Here is a 19,178-nt window from a genome sequence, read left to right on the forward strand (position 1 = left end):
TATTTCATATGTTTTGAAGAAGTCATTTTATCTTCGCTCTTGAAAATCATTGAGTTGCTTGAAGTTTCTGAATTAAAAAATATTTCCAAATGAGATTCAAATCTTTTCAAAACCCTTTTCATTTATTTAAATGGAAGAAGTCATGTCATCTTCTCTCGAGGGTTTTGTATTTGAAAAGAATTTGAATTCACGGAGATCAAAATGCAAAAGGTGAAAGTTTGGGAAAGTCGTTTTACTCCCTCGCATTTAACTTTCAAAAAGTTTCGAATATCACTCACTTTCAGTCAATCAATCACACAACAATCAATCAAATCTATCTATTTATTATAACATTCCAAAATTTAGAATTTTGGGATGTTACATTGCCTGTTTGCTGTATTTTTCCATTTTACAACCCATTTCTTATTACTTATAGCCCATTTTCTGGGCAAAATGCATCCCTCCTCGTCTTGAAAGATTTCCGGCCTAGCAGGGCGTAGAAAAGCAAGTAGGCCTACGTTGGTTATTCTGCAAAAAACAAAATAGATGGGCTAGCCATTTTCAGAAAGGAAAAAAAACAAACTGGGCTGGTCATGTGCTAGACGGGTCATAGCTCCCGAACAACCCAGTTGATACCCTTCTCCGTCCCAAAAACCAAAAGTACTACGCGCGCTGCTGGGTCCCTACTGTCATCCTCACCATGTACAGTCATCTCCTTATTCCTCTTGGTTGTTGTCCATGTTGACAACACCGGAGGGCGGCGCCGCGGTGAGCGAACCAAGGCGGAGGACAATGTTGAGGCCTCAGATGGGAACAAACAGGAGCCGGGGAAGATGCATAGAGTTTTAGGCTGGAATGTGGCCACGATGTGTGCGCGGCAGCATAGCCAGCCATGGGAGGCGGGAGCAGGCAGTCCCGCCGATGCTGGTTTGGCTTTGGCGGCTAGAGGAAGAAGAGACTGAAGAAACACGATATACATTGAATGTCAATCCAACGGTCAAGGTTGGCACAATCGTTTGTTGACTAAGCTGACACCAAGTAGCATACTTTTTTATATATAGGAAGAAAAGAAAAATTGGGCTCGTTCGCCTAATAACATTCCCGAAACTGCGACCGTTCGATCTTGCGTCGCAACTAAAACTATGAGGAAAATGCATTCGTCTACCGTCCTCCTCCCAGGGAACGTTTGCCACATAAGTGACTAGCACCCTTGGTTTTCTACCGAGATGTCTTGAGTTCGAGTCCCAGGACTCTCAATTTTATCCTCCTCCATTCCTCGCAAAAAAGAGAGAAAGAAAATCAAAGACTTGAGAAGGCGTACAGAACAAGCTAGTGTACCAGTAAAGAGACGTTGCTAAGTTTTAGAAAAAAGAGAAATGTGCTCCTGTAGTTGGTTCAAATCCAAACCTAGACTATGACTATGTATGGTTCTATGCTACTCTGCAAGTAATGAAACGGACATATCCAACGTTCGCTTCTCCGCTTCTCTACTTACTCTGCCTAGCATCAGAAGCTCTGGCCGCAGCAACCATGTCCGCTGGCTGCTTGCCCACCTGCTCTTTAGCAGGCAACAACCAGATATGCGCCAAGTCGCCACCTGTACCATCGCTTGTGGGTCTTATCACACCCCCGCCGACACACGCACCGTAGCCGGTTTCTCATCGCAACCCGCTGCCATTGGTGTGGTGCCACTGCTGCAAATCACGCAGAGTCATCCGTCGCATCTCAACCACAATCCTCAACCCTGGCCGAGTCATGTACAAATGCCCGAATCATGGGGTAATAATATGTTTAAGTGTTGTTCTGCTGCTTTCAGTTGCTGATTTTTTAATAGTTTGGTTGATGATCTTCCAATTTGATTCGTGTAGAAAAGGGAAGATTCTTGTGATTTGTATTTCTGGGAAGTTGCTGATGTGTGGTAATGCAACTATGCTGACTATTTGGCTAGCCGAGGAATCCCAATACCAGTAGGTTGGGGTGTTGGACAAGTAACTGAAGGAACACCAGAAGAGGAAGATGTAGAGCAGAAGGTTAAAGATGCAGTTCCTCTGATCATGGCCAAGCAACATTTGTTGAATGGCCTTGACAGCAATGAGGAGATGAAAGCGCTCATGAAGACAATGGGCAAAATCGATGTGCTCTGTAGGATGATTGTCTCTTTATTTGCAGTGTATGTAGCACTTGTGATATATTCAGTGGCTATGACATGAGCACTTTGCTGAAACTAGTAATGAATGAAACCTATGTAGCAGGCTGGGCGTAGTGTTGTGAACATCTAATTATTTCTATTAACAGAAATCAGGGGGTATCTCCTATTGCTCATAAATAAATAAATAGCAGAGGCCCTTTTGGTAATAAATAAATAAATTAGCAGAGGCCCTGTTGGGTCAGCTTTGTTCCCATTCAAAGACATCGAGCAAATTGCTGGCCAACTGCATACTATGTCATCAAATTCAAGTTTCACTGCCAAATATGAGTATAACTAAACAACACTTTCATCATGTTTTAGTCGCCATAGAATCACCAAACACAAATGAACATACGTAACAAGTGATGTTCTCATAGCAAAATACTAAAGAACACGTTCATCAGGTTTCAGTTGTCATAGCAAACACAATTTCACATAGTAGATAAAAAACGTCTTCTGACAGGCAAATACGACAAAAACAATCTAATCATCATCCGCAGCAGCAGCGTCAACATCTTCGCCATGTGTATCAGTCTGAATCGTAATTCCCCAGAGTGTCATCTTCTTCTTCATCCTCAATGTCCTCAAACGTTGTCTTCTTCTTGATCAACTCTTGTATGTCCATAGCACGACATGCAATCTTTTTGCCAGCGTCATTGACGTGATGGTTCACAAAGATATTAGGAACATCTGTGGAATCTTGTACATTAGGAGCAGTGTAAGCATCATCTTGCTGTGCAACTTCATTAAACGGATTCCTCTGCTCAAACCTTTGCAATACTCTCCAGTCATCGCTACGTGCAAATGTGTCTTCCAAGAAAAATATCTGTGTTGCTTGATTGGCGAAAATAAAAGGCTCGTTGGTCTGGTACGCCGCCTTGACATTGATGGATTTGAAATAATCATCAGCTCTGGGTTTTGCGATCCTGGAAAACAGGTTATACCAACGACAACACAATAGAACCACACACCGATAATCCTCGAAACTGGAGATATACTGCAACTCAACAATGTCTGTTATGTTAGCATACATTTCACTTGTCTCTCTGTCGTATGTATCTGTGCTCATGATGGTACAGTTTTGTGTCTTCCTGCCTTCGTCTCGTGCAAGGGTGTTGTAGCGCACATCTCCAACAATGCAAGATTCATAATGTATTACCCGAGTATCAGGACCCATTGCTAGTGCGTAAAGGGCATCATCAACTGCCTGCCCATCCTCCCTCATCTTCTTAACCTATGGTTAGAAAATAGACAAGCTGATCATCTTATGTACTCAATATATTAAAAAAACTTGACAGTGCAATTCAAAAGCTTACATGGCTCTTGAACCATTTCGCAAATCCTGTCATAACCAGTTTGTCAATGTTTCTTGGATTTTGCGGCAGTAACTCCTTTTTGTAGATGCCGTATGACATAGCGATCGCGTCAAACATCTAAATATATAAGAATGTGCTGCAAGTTTAGTAGATTATGATGTATAAGCTGCAGTACTTAGCACTTACTTGATATAAGGTAGTATCATAGGACAATTATTCAAGACATACCAAACCATTTTGTCGAAATCTTTAGGTTTGTCCTGTTATTGACTCTTCCCTGTAACTCGAACAGAATAATCGAAAACATTGAGCCCATGATTGTTGACGGTGTCCTGGACTAGGGGGTACTCACCACGTCATCTCCCGATCTATTAGATTGGTCCGAGGACCCCCGTGGCCGTATACTCATGGGCCAGTTCGGACGGCTACCGCATACAAGGAAGATTCCACAAGACTTGGCGATCAAGACAAGGACTTATCCCCACCGGCGTACTCGGCTAGGACTCTTGTTATCCTAGGCCTCCGATGCATTATATAAACAGAGGCCAGGCTAGTCGATAGGGAATCAACTCCATACACAACAATCATACCATAGGCTAGCTTCTAGGGTTTAACCTCCTTGATCTTGTGGTAGATCTACTCTTGTACTACCCATATCATCAATATTAATCAAGCAGGAGTAGGGTATTACCTCCATCGAGAGGGCCCGAACCTGGGTAAAACAAAGTGTCCCCTGTCTCCTGTTACCATCCGGCCTAGACGCACAGTTCGGGACCCCCTACCCGAGATCCGCCGGTTTTGACACCGACATTGGTGCTTTCATTGAGAGTTCCGCTGTGTGATCGACAAAAGGATCGATGGCTCGCCTACAGATCAACTGCGACTTCGGCATCTTCGTCACCAGCTCGACTGGTCACCTTGGTTCGACCAAGAATTGCGCCCCGTGTTCGGATCACCATGTCTGGACGAGGGACTCATCAAACATCAACTCCGATCTCTATCAAGATCACGGAGGGATCATCTATGGAGCTCGGGGGCTCAATGTCAACATTGCCCTCAAGCGACCGTGCTGTTTTTTTGGACAGAAAACTCGTATCTGCCACCACCACCTCATCGAGTATCGCTTTGACGATCGCTTTGGTGGAATTGTGCGGAATTGAGTCTACAACAACCCTAGAAAATTTACTCGAGTTCCGATGGAGGAATCTCTGGAAATCCACGATATACCGGAGCCCTGTCAAATCTGGACGGAAATTTGGATGAGTTTAGGGTGTGGTGTCCAGATTCTAGCTCGGACGTCCTTTGGAAGATCCAACCATTGATCGGCTGCAGAATTCCTATATCCACCACCTCTCAAAATTTCGGATCGATCCGACCGTCCAAACTCCGGGAACCTTCCGATTAGTGCATCACTTTTCGGATCTGTTTTCTGCGGGAAAACGAATCCGACCCGAGTTCATCTTTTTTATGAACAGGATTTCGGACATCCCTTTTGAAGGAAGTTTTGTATGGGGTATTGTGTTTTGTTCCCGAACACATCCCACTAACTTTAAGATCTTTTGAACATGATCTTCAACATCATGCTGGTGTCAAACCAGTCCGGCAATATTGCTCCACGGCTGCCGACCTGCGCTAGACACGTCGTTACTTTGTTGAGCCGAGCTCAACTTCTTCGGATCATCATCTCGGCAAGCCGAACAAGAGTCCGACATCGCGAAGGATAAATCATCACCAACATCGCCGCCCCACGGATTACACGGAGCGGGCATACCGGCATCGCCACACGGTCACTTCATCAAGCTGGCATTGACCACGTCACGACCTACATTGGCAGGGCCGCACTATTGCTCCTCCGAGCCGGTGTCCATCACGTCGACCTACTTAGACATCTCGGCTGGACCGGGGGCTTCATCATCTATTCATCAACCTACTCCGGTAACGGGTGTGCGGGTCGAGTCCCAATTTTGGTAATCACCTTCATTCGGATTGCTACAACAAATAAACCAGGTGCTATTAATCCTAGTATTTTTTGCTTGTTTGGGTTCAATTTTTCCCAAGGAATTATTACTCTGGTTTGTCCATCATATGTGCACAGGTCTATCAAATGGTGGCTGCATTAACGACGGTCGCATGATGGTCCGGTCAGTCTCCGTACATAGTCCGGCGAATGCCGCATCCGGAACTCGGAGTGACCTGTGAATTCAAGCTTTGCCACGCCCTTACCGCATCACGCCGACGCCCTGCATCGACATTGACTTCGGCGCCGGGCCATATTTCTTTTATTACTCACTTTGCATAAACTATTGATTATGCAATGATTTTTTATTATTATTATTACTATTATCCCCGGTTTGCACTATTTTATGTGGTACAGGAAAATGATCCAGCCGGACTATATCCTTTGGCGTCACCTCAGCTGGACGGGGGGCTTCGTCAACACTTCATTACCCCATGCCGGGGACTTCGACATCACTCTGCCGGCCTGCATTGATCGTGCTATGTCATCTCTTCGGAGTGCCGAGCTCTTCGCTCCGCCACCTCGGGACCGGCTTGGGGGATGGCACCTTGTCCCGCATCAAGCTCAGACCACATCATCAATACCGAACACATTAACCAGCTAAGTTGCCTTCATGCTCAGAGTTTTAAATTTTTAAACTTGTGTTCGGCTCGACCAAGCATTATACTTTTTTGGAAAAAAGTTGCTTGTAATTTTTTTCCTTGTCCAAACTTTGTTTGTGACGCGCAAATTCAAATACCCCGTTTACTTGGGGGCTTCCTTCATGAAGGTTTTTCCTCTTGCATATGATTATACTTGTATGGCTTCGTTCCTTGTTCGTGTATTACGCGACAATATGCACCACATTGACTTAAGCGATTTGCAAGCTGGGTTGCCTCGCTCCTGTATTTACCCCTACGTTCCCGATTGTTCGACTAGGGAGTAAAGGGAGCACCTCTGCGATTGTCACGATCGGGTCACCTGAGCCGGACCTCAGACTAGGTGAAGCCGAAAGCTAGCGCTCTTATAGTTATTCAATGATGGTCGGCACACAACGGAACTCATGAGTACAAAAAATCTATTGCACAAGTCTCATAATAACAATGAGCACCGAAGAAAGGTATCGGTGGGGGTACTATTTTCTTCGAAGATGCTTCTTACTCTTCGCAGTAATATAGCATAAGTTCCCTGAGCGCGCTTTGTCTGTTACAGCCTTATGGCCTGATTGCCTGGTTATTAGAAACACCATCGATATTCTCGACCGATGGAGTACATAACACTTTTCGGTCCTTAACCGAAGAGGGAGAAGCCGACGGTCGGTTAAGACACGTTTAAAGTTCGGTTGAACATAGATATGATATAAGTACTTCGGTACATGCAATCATTCTTCTACCCAAGTCACTTGGGGGCTCTTAAGTTTATTTGAGCCGTTTTATAATAAGTGTTCTTCTTCTTAGTCATTGCAAAGTTCTATTATTATTATTATTTATCACTCCTTTTTTCGACGCGAGTGTGCGGTCACTAGCCGGGGAGGCTAATTTCTCTCTCAAATCCGCTAGAGTTTAGTTTGCTAAACTGGCCTAACGAGAAGTACTTCGCCCTTGGGATAGGAGGTTGAAGCCGTAGGCTGACCTGCTCGAAGTCTTGAGATAGGATGTGTCATGTTAAAGGACGACAGAAGCACTTCTTTCTAAGACCAATTTTCGGATTGGCACCGAACACTTGATCTTGTTCGGACGTCATGTTTTTACTGAAGTTTCTTGGTTTTCCAAGCTTTTTGGCACTTTTAAACTATTTGTGCTTTTCCAGCATTAGTCTCGCAGTGGAACGCCGGACACCTTTAGGGATTCGGCAAAAACATTCTCAGATATTGCTATATATGCATCGGTTTCGAATTGTGTCTTCGGTCAATAGTTGGGTTGCCCGGCTCATGCACTTGCTTCCTATGTTCCATTTTGTTCGGCTCGGCGTGCAAAGGGAGAACCACTGCGATTGTGCTTCCAGCTCACATGGTTAAGCACCTTAGTGGAGAAAGCCGAAAACTGACTGTCACAATAAGCGTAAACTGGTCAGCGATACGATGACTATGACGGGCCATTCATAACATTGGCCAAAGTGTTTACGGCTTGACCTTGACTGTCGCCGAACACTACCGGGGGCTGTTAACTGGCCTCCCAAACTAAATCCTTGATATTTTGCTCTTACATTCGAGCTGAGGTTTCATGATCATGCTTAGCATGACAACCCAAAGAAAGGAACCAATAGCGGGACTATTTTCTTTGGAATACATTTCTTCTGTTAAACAGTAATATAACATATCTCTTTGCGTACCTTTGTTTATAAAACCGTGTGGCCAGATTGCCTTGTTTGTCGTAAATCTTTGCCCTCATAAAGGCTTTATAAAGTAGGACAAACACTCCTCGGCTACTGGCCAAGGAGGTGGAAGCCGATGGTCGGTCAACAAAGTTTTGTACAATGCGGATCTGAGCATTAATGACGTAAAGTACTTGGATACATAGAGTCATTACACATAATTTGTGATTTTACTATGGATATTGATCCTTAATTCGGCCACCCGTGCCCGCATTAAGGCTCGGGGGCTACTAGGCTTCGGGCTTATTATTTACAAATATTAAAGGGGTACATCGATCCCCTGATCTGGTGTTGCCACCCGACCAGTGTCTCGGGGGCTACTGCATTGCTTGTCCAATGCAGAAAATTTTATGTGCAATATAGTTTCCGAGGAGATTTTGATCCTCAGGTTGGTCGGCCGCACCCAACCTGAGTCTTGAGGATTGAGCACGCCTCTTTTGTGTCCCGAAGTATTCTGCCGAGCTAGGACTTGATCCTCAGGCCGATTTTGCAAATCAACCTGAGTCTCAGCGGCTACTGGGATCAGCGGCCTTATGTCATCCTTCATGTGCATCTCGGGTTTTAGACCGATACACACCTTGAGGGCTACTGGCTATATATCTTGGCAGAGAATAAATTGCACCAATAAAAAATATTGACAAAAAATCGGCCCATAGCCGGGTTGGTGCACCACCTCGGAAGCAGTCCAGCATAAAGCTCAGGCGCTAGTGGCTGGCTCCATAGAGGGCATTTCCGGCATTAAGCTCGGCTAAACTCCTTCAACTTTTTTGAACCAAGGTGATATGACACCTCGGATATAGTCCGACATTGGAGCCTGGACACAGTCCGGCATTGGAGCTCGGATATATTTCGGTGTTGGAGCTTGGATATACAGTCCGGCGTTGGAGCTCGGATACATAAGATACCTCGAATGCAGTCCGGCGTTGGAGCTCGGACGCAAGAGGACCCTGCCTCCCGGGAACAACTTCAAACCCGAGGTGTGGCATAAAAATAAACAAGGCATTGATAAAGGCCGGAAACTTAAAGGGGCTCCTCGGATACCCGACGTGTAAACTCGTCGAATGCATTTCGGCGATCCTCAAGATCGAAGATAAAGAAGATTTGTTGAACCAGTTTTCAAGACCGGCAACTGAAGATGAAGAACAGTTCGGAAGAATCGAGGAGCATCCCTAACTTGAAGACCGGTTCAGGGGGCTACTGACGGTGTCCTGGACTAGGGGGTACTCACCACGTCGTCTCCCGATCTATTAGATTGGGCCGAGGACCCCCGTGGCCGTATACTCATGGGCCAGTTCGGACGGCTACCGCATACAAGGAAGATTCCACAAGACTTGGCGATCAAGACAAGGACTTCTCCCCACCGGCGTATTCGGCTAGGACTCTTGTTATCCTAGGCCTTCGGTGCATTATATAAACCGAGGCCAGGCTAGTCGATAGGGAATCAACTCCATACACAACAATCATACCATAGGCTAGCTTCTAGGGTTTAGCCTCCTTGATCTCGTGGTAGATCTACTCTTGTACTACCCATATCATCAATATTAATCAAGCAGGAGTAGGGTATTACCTCCATCGAGAGGGCCCGAACCTGGGTAAAACAAAGTGTCCCCTGTCTCCTGTTACCATCCGGCCTAGACGCACAGTTCGGGACCCCCTACCCGAGATCCGCCGGTTTTGACACCGACAATTGTCTTCACCCACCTCTTTGCTAAGCCGATCAATTGTTTCAATGTATGTTGAGCAGAATGTCAATGCTTCTGTAGCAATGTAGGCCTCTGGAATGGAACCCTCGGGTCTAGCTCTGTTCCTAATATATCTATTGAAAGTGCCTAGCCGCCTTTCAATAGGTTACATCCAGCCATACTGTACTGGACCTCTAAGTAGTGCCTCATCAGGTAGATGAACAACCAAATGTACCATCACATAAAAGAAGTGAAGGAAATATGCCCTAGAGGCAATAATAAAGTTATTATATATTTCCTTATATCATGATAAATGTTTATTATTCATGCTAGAATTGTATTAACCAGAAACATAATACATGTGTGAATACATAGACAAATAGAGTGTCACTAGTATGCATCTACTTGACTAGCTCGTTGATCAAAGATGGTTATGTTTCCTAACCATATACATGAGTTGTCATTTGATTAACGGGATCACATCATTAGGAGAATGATGTGATTGACTTGACCCATTTCGTTAGCTTAGCACTTGATCATTTAGTTTGTTGCTATTGCTTTCTTCATGACTTATACATGTTCCTATGACTATGAGATTATGCAACTCCCGTTTACCGGAGGAACACTTTGTGTGCCACCAAACGTCACAACGTAACTGGGTGATTATAAAGGTGCTCTACAGGTGTCTCCAAAGGTACTTGTTGGGTTGGCGTATTTTGAGATTAGGATTTGTCACTCCGATTGTCGGAGAGGTATCTCTGGGCCCACTCGATAATGCACATCACTATAAGCCTTGCAAGCATTGCAACTAATGAGTTAGTTGCGGGATGATGTATTACGGAATGAGTAAAGAGACTTGCCGGTAACGACATTGAACTAGGTATTGAGATACTGAGGATCGAATCTCGAGCAAGTAACATACCGATGACAAAGGGACCAACGTATGTTGTTATGCGGTCTGACCGATAAAGATCTTCGTAGAATATGTAGGAGCCAATATGGGCATCTAGGTCCCGCTATTGGTTATTGACCAGAGAGGTGTCTCGGTCATGTCTACATAGTTCTCGAACCCGTAGGGTCCGCACGCTTAACGTTTGTTGACGATATAGTATTATATGAGTTATGTATGTTGGTGACCGAATGTTGTTCAGAGTCCCGGATGAGATCACGGACATGACGAGGAGCTCCGGAATGGTCCGGAGGTAAAGATTCATATATTGGATGATATGGTTTGGCCAAGGGGTCAGGCCCATGAGGCTATAAGTCGGTGCAAAAGGAGTTTTGCGAAAGCGAGGGGGCCAAACGCCGGAGACCCTGGCGTCTGGCCCTGGGCCAGACGCCGGGGCCCATGGCGTCTGGGCCAGATGCCAAGGATTGTGGCGTTTGGTCCTGGAGTCTGAGTGGGACTCTTGGCTTTCGGGCAAAACCGACTTTGAGGAGGCTTTTGCTCCAAGTTTCGACCCCATGTATCAAAATATAAATAGAGGGGCAGGGCTAGCACCAAAGGCACATCAAGAAACATCAAGCCGTGTGCCGGCAACCCCATCCCCTCTAGTTTATCCTCTGTCATAGTTTTCATAGTGTTTAGGCGAAGCCCTGCGGAGATTGTTCTTCACCAACACCGTCACCACGCCGTCATGCTGCCGGAACTCATCTACTACTTCGCCCCTCTTGCTAGATCAAGAAGGCAAGGACGTCTCCGAGCCGAACGTGTGCAGAACTCGGAGGTGCCGTGCTTTTGGTACTTGGATCGGTCGGATCGTGAAGATGTACGACTACATCAACCGCGTTGATATAACACTTCCGCGAGCGGTCTACGAGGGTATGTAGACAACACTCTCCCCTCTCGTTGCTATGCATCACCATGATCCTGCGTGTGCGTAGGAAATTTTTGAAATTATTACGTTCCCCAATAGTGGCATCCGAGCCAGGTTTTATGCATAGATGTCTTATGCACGAGTAGAACACAAGTGAGTTGTGGGCGATATAAGTCATACTGCTTACCAGCATGTCATACTTTGGTTCGGCGGTATTGTTGGATGAAGCGGCCCGGGCCGACATTACACGTACGCTTATGCGAGACTGGTTCTACCAACATGCTTTGCACACAGGTGGCTGGCGGGTGTCAGTTTCTCCAACTTTAGTTGAACCGAGTGTGGCTACGCTCGGTCCTTGCGAAGGTTAAAACATCACCAACTTGACAAACTATCGTTGTGGTTTTGATGCGTAGGTAAGAACGGTTCTTGCTAAAGCCCGTAGCAGCCACGTAAAACTTGCAACAACAAAGTAGAGGACGTCTAACTTGTTTTTGCATGGCATGTTGTGATGTGATATGGTCAAGACATGATGCTAAATTTTATTGTATGAGATGATCATGTTTTGTAACCGAGTTATCGGCAACTGGCAGGAGCCATATGGTTATCGCTTTATTGTATGCAATGCAATCGCCCTGTAATGCTTTACTTTATCACTAAGCGGTAGCGATAGTCGTAGAAGCATAAGTTGGCGAGATGACAACGATGCTACAATGGAGATCAAGGTTTCGCGCCGGTGAGATGGTGATCATGATGGTGCTTCGAAGATGGAGATCACAAGCACAAGATGATGACTGCCATATCATATCACTTATATTGATTGCATGTGATGTTTATCTTTTATGCATCTTATCTTGCTTTGATTGACGGTTGCATTATAAGATGATCTCTCACTAAATTTCAAGATAAAAAGTGTTCTCCCTGAGTATGCACCGTTGCTACAGTTCTTCGTGCTGAGACACCACGTGATGATCGGGTGTGATAAGCTCTACGTCCATCTACAACGGGTGCAAGCCAGTTTTGCACACGCAGAATACTCAGGTTAAACTTGACGAGCCTAGCATATGCAGATATGTCCTCGGAACACTGAGACTGAAAGGTCGAGCGTGAATCATATAGTAGATATGATCAACATAGTGACGTTCACCAATGAAGCTACTCCATCTCATGTGATGATCGGACATGGTTTAGTTGATTTGGATCACGTGATCACTTAGAGGATTAGAGGGATGTCTATCTAAGTGGGAGTTCTTAAGTAATATGATTAATTGAACTTAAATTATCATGAACTTTGTCCTGGTAGCATTAGCATATCTATGTTGCAGATCAATAGCTCGCGTTTAGCTCCCCTATTTTATTTTTGATATGTTCCTAGAGAAAACTAAGTTGAAAGATGTCAGTAGCAATGATGCGGATTGGATCCATGATCTGAGGTTTATCCTCATTGCTACACAGAATAATTATGTCCTTGATGCACCGCTAGGTGACAAACCTATTGCATGAGCAGATGTAGATGTTATGAACGTTTGGCTAGCTCAATATGATGACTACTTGATAGTTTAGTGCGCCATGCTTAACGGCTTAGAATCGGGACTTCAAAGATGTTTTGAACGTCATGGACCATATGAGATGTTTCAGGAGTTGAAGTTAATATTTCAAGCAAATACCCGAGTTGAGAGATATGAAGTCTTCAACAAGTTCTATAGCTAAAAGATGGAGGAGAATAGCTCAAGAAGTGAGCATGTGCTCAGATTGTCTAGGTACTACAATTGCTTGAATCAAATGGGAGTTAATCTTCCAGATAAGATAATGATTGACATAATTCTCTAGTCACCATCACCAAGTTAGTAGAACTTCGTGATGAACTATAATATGCAAGGGATAACAGAAACGATTCCCAAGCTCTTCGTGATGCTGAAATCGGCGAAGGTAGAAATCAAGAAAAACATCAAGCGTTGATGGTTGACAAGACCACTAGTTTCAAGAAAAGGGCAAAGGGAAGAAGGGGAACTTCAAGAAGAACGGCAAGTAAGTTGCTGCTCAAGTGAAGAAGCCCAAGTCTGGTCCTAAGCCTGAGACTAAGTGCTTCTACTACAAAAGGACTGGTCACTGGAAGTGGAACTACCCCAAGTAATTGGCAGATAAGAAGGATGGCAAAGTAAACATAGGTATATTTGATATACATTTTATTGATGTGTACTTTACTAGTGTTTATAGCAACCCCTCAGTATTTGATAGTAGTTTAGTTGCTAAGAATAGTAACTCGAAACGGGAGTTGCAGAATGAACAGAGACTAGTTAAGGGTGAAGTGACGATGTGTATTGGAAATTCTTCCAAGATTGATATGATCATCATCGCACACTCCCTATACTTTCGGGATTAGTGTTAAACCTAAAATAAATGTTATTTAGTGTTTGCATTGAGCATAAATATGATTGGATCATGTTTATTGCAATATGGTTATTCATGTAAGCTAGAGAATATTTATTGTTCTGTTTACATGAATAAAACCTTCAATGGTCATACACCCAATGAAAATGGTTTGTTGGATCTTGATCGTGGTGATACACATTTTCATAATATTGAATCCAAAAGATGCAAAGTTAATAATAATAGTGCAACTTATTTGTGGCACTGCCGTTTAGGTCATATTGGTGTAAAGCGCATGAAGAAAATCCATGTTGATGGGCTTTTGGAATCACTTGATTATGAATCACTTGATGCTTGCGAACCATGCCTCATGGGCAAGATGACTAAGACTCCGTTCTCCGGAACAATGGAGCGAGCAACAGATTTGTTGGAAATCATACATACTGATGTATGTGGTCCGATGAATACTGAGGCTCGCGGCAGGTATCATTATTTTCTAATCTTCACAGATGATTTGAGCAGATATGAGTATATCTACTTGATGAAACACAAGTATGAAACATTTGAAAAGTTCAAAGAATTTCAAAGTGAAGTGGAGAATCATCGTAACAAAAATAAAAATTTCTACGATATGATCGCAAAAGTAAAATTTTGAGTTACGAGTTTGGCCTTCAGTTAAAATGATGTGAAATAGTTTCACTACTCACACCACCTGGAACACCACAGTGTAATGGTGTGTTCGAACGTTGTAACTGTACTTTATTAGATATGGTACGATCTATGACGTCTCTTACCGATTTACCACTATCATTTTGGGGTTATGCATTAGAGACAGCTACATTCATGTTAAATAGGGCACCATCTAAATCCGTTGAGACGACAGCGTATGAACTATGGTTTGGCAAGAAACCTAAGCTGTCGTTTCTTAAAGTTTGAGGTTGCAATGCTTATGTGAAAAAGTTTCAGCCTGATAAGCTCAAACCCAAATCGGAGAAGTGTGTCTTCATAGGATATCCAAAACAAAATATTGGGTACACCTTCTATCACAGATCCGAAGGCAAGATATTCATTGCTGAGAATGGATCCTTTCTAGAGAAGGAGTTTCTCTCGAAAGAAGTGAGTGGGAGGAAAGTAGAACTTGATGAGGTAACTATACTTGCTCCCTTATTGGAAAGTAGTTCATCACAGAAATCTGTTCCTGTGACTACTACACCAATTAGTGAGGAAGCTAATGATGATGATCATGTAACTTCAGATCAAGTTACTACTGAAACCTTGTAGGTAAACCAGAATGATATCCACACCAGAGTGGTACGGTAATCCTGTTCTGGAGGTCATGTTACTTGACCATGACGAGCCTACGAACTATGAGGAAGCGATGCTGAGCCAAGATTCCACGAAATGGCTTGAGGCCATGAAATCTAAGATGAGATCCATGTACGAGAACAAAGTATGGACTTTGATTGACTTGCCCAATGATCAGCGAGCCATTGAGATTAAATGGATCTTCAAGAGGAAGACGGACGCTGATAGTAGTGTTACTATCTACAAAGCTAGAATTGTCGCAAAAAGGTTTTCGACAAGTTCAAGGTGTTGACTACGATGAGAGTTTCTTAGTCGTATGTATGCTTAAGTCTGTCCGAATCATGTTAGCAATTGCCACATTTTATGAAATCTGGCAAATGGATAAACAAAACTGCATTCCTTAGTGGATTTATTAAAAGAAGAGTTGTATATGATGCAACCAGAAGGTTTTGTCAATCCTAAAGGTACTAACAAAATATGCAAGCTCCAGCGATCCATCTATGGACTGGTGCAAGCATCTCGGAGTTGGAATATACACTTTGATACGTTGATCAAAGCATATAGTTTTATACAGACTAGCGGTGAAGCCTGTATTTACAAGAAAGTGAGTGGGAGCACTACAACATTTCTGATAAGTATATGTGAATGACATATTGTTGATCGGAGATAATGTAGAATTATTCTGCAAAGCATAAAGGAATGTTTGAAAGGAGTTTTTCAAAGGAATACCTCGGTGAAACTGCTTACATATTGAGCACCAAGATCTATAGAGATAGATCAAGACGCTTGATAAGTTTTTTAATGAGTACATACCTTGACAAGATTTTGAAGTAGTTCAAAATGGAACAGTCAAAGAAGGAGTTATTGCCTGTGTTACAAGGTGTGAAGTTGAGTAAGACTCAAAACCCGACCACGGCAAAAGATAGAGAGAGAATGAAAGTCATTCTCTATTCTCAGCCATAGGTTCTATAAAGTATGCCATGCTGTGTACCAGACCTATTGTATACCCTGCCCTGAGTTTGGCAAGGGAGTACAATAGTGATCTAGGAGTAGATCACTGGACATTGGTCAAAATTATCCTTAGTGGAATAAGGATATGTTTCTCGATTATGGAGGTGACAAAAGGTTCGTCGTAAAGGGTTACGTTGATGCAAGTTTTGACACTGATCCAGATGACTCAAAGTCTCAATCTGGATACATATTGAAAGTGGGAGCAATTAGCTAGATTAGCTCCGTGCAGAGCATTGTTGACATAGAAATTTGCAAAATACATACGGATCTGAATGTGGCAGACCCGTTGACTAAACTTCCCTCACAAGCAAAACATGATCACACCTTAGTACTCTTTGGGTATTAATCACATAGCGATGTGAACTAGATTATTGACTCTAGTAAACCCTTTGGGTGTTGGTCACATGACGATGTGAACTATGGGTGTTAATCACATGGTGATGTGAACTATTGATGTTAAATCACATGGCGATGTGAACTAGATTATTGACTCTAGTGCAAGTGGGAGACTGAAGGAAATATGCCCTAGAGGCAATAATAAAGTTATTATTTATTTCCTTATATCATGATAAATGTTTATTATTCATGCTAGAATTGTATTAACCGGAAACATAATACATGTGTGAATACATAGACAAATAGAGTGTCACTAGTATGCCTCTACTTGACTAGCTCGTTGATCAAAGATGGTTATGTTTCCTAACCATAGACATGAGTTGTCATTTGATTAACGGGATCACATCATTAGGAGAATGATGTGATTGACTTGACCCATTTCGTTAGCTTAGCACTTGATCGTTTAGTTTGTTGCTATTGCTTTCTTCATGACTTATACATGTTCCTATGACTATGAGATTATGCAACTTCCGTTTACCGGAGGAACACTTTGTGTGCCACCAAACGTCACAACATAACTGGGTGATTATAAAGGTGCTCTACAGGTGTCTCCGAAGGTACTTGTTGGGTTGGCGTATTTCGAGATTAGTATTTGTCACTCCGATTGTCGGAGAGGTATCTCTGGGCCCACTCGGTAATGCACATCACTACAAGCCTTGCAAGCATTACAACTAATGAGTTAGTTGCGGGATGATGTATTATGGAACGAGTAAAGAGACTTGCCGGTAACGAGATTGAACTAAGTATTGAGATACCGACGATCGAATCTCGGGCAAGGAACATACCAATGACAAAGGGAACAACGTATGTTGTTATGCGGTCTGACCGATAAAGATCTTCGTAGAATATGTAGGAGCCAATATGGGCATCTAGGTCCCCCTATTGGTTATTGACCAGAGAGGTGTCTCGGTCATGTCCACATAGTTCTCGAACCCGTAGGGTCCGCACGCTTAACGTTCGTTGACGATATAGTATTATATGAGTTATGTATGTTGGTGACTGAATGTTGTTCGGAGTCCCGGATGAGATCACGGACATGCCGAGGAGCTCCGGAATGGTCCGGAGGTAAAGATTCATATATTGGATGATATGGTTTGGCCAAGGGGTCAAGCCCATGAGGCTATAAGTCGGTGTAAAAGGAGTTTTGCGGAGGCCAGGGGGCCAAAGGCTGGAGATCCTGGCGTCTGGCCCTGGGCCAGATGCTGAGGCCCATGGCGTCTGGGCCAGACGCCAAGGATTGTGGCGTTTGGTCCTGGAGTCCGAGTGGGACTCTTGGCTTTCGGGCAAAACCGACTTTGAGGAGGCTTTTGCTCCAAGTTTCGACCCCAGGGCTCAAAATATAAATAGAGGGGTAGGGCTAGCACCAAAGACACATCAAGAAACACCAAGCCGTGTGCCGGCAACCCCGTCACCTCTAGTTTATCCTCCCTCATAGTTTTCGTAGTGCTTAGGTGAAGCCCTGCGGAGATTGTTCTTCACCAACACCGTCACCACGCTGTCATGCTGCCAGAACTCATCTACTACTTCGCCCCTCTTGCTGGATCGAGAAGGCGAGGATGTCACCAAGATGAACGTGTGTAGAACTCGGAGGTGCCGTGCTTTCAGTACTTGGATCGGTCGGATCGTGAAGATGTACGACTACATCAACCGCGTTGATATAACGCTTCCGCGAACGGTCTATGAGGGTATGTAGACAACACTCTCCCCTCTCGTTGCTACGTGTGCGTAGGAAATTTTTGAAATTACTACGTTCCCCAACAAGAAGGGTGGAGGATATATCTTCTCAAGGTCGCATGGGATAGTTGGTATCTTGTCTCTAAGACGCTCCAAAGCATCTACCCTGATATTTCTACTACAGAGTTCCCTGAAGAATTGTCCCAACTCTGCAAATGCTCTATATAAGTCAAGGCGGCCCAATCCTCTAAGGATAACAGGTAAAACCCTTTGAAGTTGGACGTGGCAGTCTTGAGTTTTCAACCCTTGTACCTTGTTTCCATCTGCACTGACTCTCCTTTCAGGGTTGGAGCAAATCCATGTGGGAATCTCACACATGACAGGACCTCGCATAATTCTTTTCTGTTTACCTTGTCCGACGTACACAGCTGGTGCCATATCCCGTGGTTTACCTTCATCTTATACCTGCAAATCCTGTCTGATACCCAGGTGTGTCAAATCAATCCTAGATTTTAAGGTATCTTTTGTCTTGCCTTCAATATTAAGAAGTGTGCCGATAATGTTGTCACATATATTTTTCTCGATGTGCATCACATCAAGATTATGCCACAGATCCAAATCTTTCCAATACTCCAAGTCCCACAAAGTGGACCTGCGGGTAAACAATAATCTCTCTTCTGCCCTGCCATGCTTCCTTTTCCCACTACCATTACCAATATGGTTTCCTGGTGTAATATGCCCGACCTTCTCTAATTCCACTTGCAACTCATCGGCGGTGAGCCTCTTTGGCGCATCACGGTTTTCATGCTTTGCATTGAACACATGTCTTTGGTATTTTGTAGGACTTTGGCTAGTCCTTGGCAAGGAAACGACGGTGTCCAATGTAACAGATCTTGCTAAGTATTGCGTATGACAGCGGATTCCTGTCACAGCGAACACATGCATTGTAACCATGTGTTGTTCGCCCTGATATAGTGCCCAAAGTCGGATAATCATGGATGCACCAAATTATAACAGCACGCAGAAAGAAATCAGCTAGTGGGCTGCTATATAGGTCTTGAGTGAGAACACCCC

The sequence above is a fragment of the Triticum aestivum genome, chromosome 7A, assembly GCF_018294505.1.
Source record: "Triticum aestivum cultivar Chinese Spring chromosome 7A, IWGSC CS RefSeq v2.1, whole genome shotgun sequence".
Classification (NCBI taxonomy): domain Eukaryota; kingdom Viridiplantae; phylum Streptophyta; class Magnoliopsida; order Poales; family Poaceae; genus Triticum; species Triticum aestivum.